This window comes from Mandrillus leucophaeus, unplaced genomic scaffold (assembly GCF_000951045.1).
Source record: "Mandrillus leucophaeus isolate KB7577 unplaced genomic scaffold, Mleu.le_1.0 Scaffold993, whole genome shotgun sequence".
NCBI classification, from domain to species: domain Eukaryota; kingdom Metazoa; phylum Chordata; class Mammalia; order Primates; family Cercopithecidae; genus Mandrillus; species Mandrillus leucophaeus.
The window spans coordinates 107,086-108,286 of NW_012110841.1; the positions used below are offsets into that span (position 1 = coordinate 107,086).

The 1,201-nt window shown below is 53.9% G+C and overlaps 1 protein-coding gene across 1 annotated transcript in view; it reads right to left on the reverse strand.

The window, feature by feature from the left end:
* ALKBH4 (alkB, alkylation repair homolog 4 (E. coli)) overlaps positions 1-1,201 on the reverse strand; it is a 20,339-nt gene that overhangs the window by 12,113 nt on the left and 7,025 nt on the right. The gene's annotated exons all lie outside the window — the stretch shown is intronic.

Here is a 1,201-nt window from a genome sequence, read left to right on the forward strand (position 1 = left end):
TGGCCAACATGGTGAAACCCCATCTCTACTAAAAATACAAAAATTAGCCAGGCGTGGTGGCAGGTGCCTGTAATCCCAGCTACTCAGGAGGCTGAGGCTGGAGAATTGCTTAAACCTGGAAGGCAGAGGTTGTAGACAGCCAAGATGGCACCACTGCACTCCAGCCTGGGCGACAGAGTGAGACTCAAAAAAAAAAAAAAAAAAAAGTTTAAATAAAAGTTAGCCAGGTGCGGCAGAGCTACTCAGGAAGTTGAGCAGGAGGATCATTTGAGCCCAAGAGGTTGAGGCTGCAGCGAGCCATGGTTGTGCTACTGCACTCCAGCCTGGACAACAAAGCAAGACCCTGTCTCAAAAAAAAAAAAAAAAAAAAAAAAAAGGAAAGAGGCGTCCTGGAGCCATGGCAGCCCCTGGCACTTGTGTGCCCTCAGGAGACCCTCTGATGGCTCATTCCTCCTCTCAGGCCAACGTGGAAGGCAGCTGGAGTCTAGGGGGAGGTGCAGGCAGAGCCTTTGCCCCAGGCTGACCGGACGGCCTGCAGCCCTCTGGAGTTAACATGAATTTGATTGGTTTCCTTTCTCACTTTCCTCCCCTGTACAACGGGTTTTTCCTTCTCCATTTTACAAAGGAGGCTCAGCAAAGTTGGGGAACCAGCCCGAGGCTGGACAGCACCTCCTGCACTCCCATCTCCATGGCTGCTTCCAGGAAGACCCAAACTGCCTATCATGAATCTATGGACCCTCATCTCTTTAGATCTTTGCTGACGCCACCCTGGTACCCCAGGGGCTGCCTGTGCCTATCACCAGCCTGAGGGTCACCCAGGAGGGCAGCCTCCTTCCCTATAGAGCTGAGCATTCAGCTGAGCTCCTCGGCGCCCCAGCCTCCCTCCTCTTCACTCTTGTCCTCAGGGCACTTTTCCAGACCCAGCATCACCCCTCAATCCTTATACCCTGGGCTGTCACTCAACTCCCACCCCATGTCCCTCTCTCCTCTGCCACCATCCCTGAGGCCTGGCGGTACTCTCAGGGCTCCCCCATGCTAAAGAAAGTCTGGAAACCAAGACGGGTGCGGTGGCTCACACCTGCAATCCCAGCACTTTGGGAGGCCAAGGTGGACAGATCACCTGGGGTCAGGAGTTCGAGATCAGCCTGGCCAACATGGCGAAACCCCATCTCTACTAAAAATACAAAAGTTAGCTGGGCGT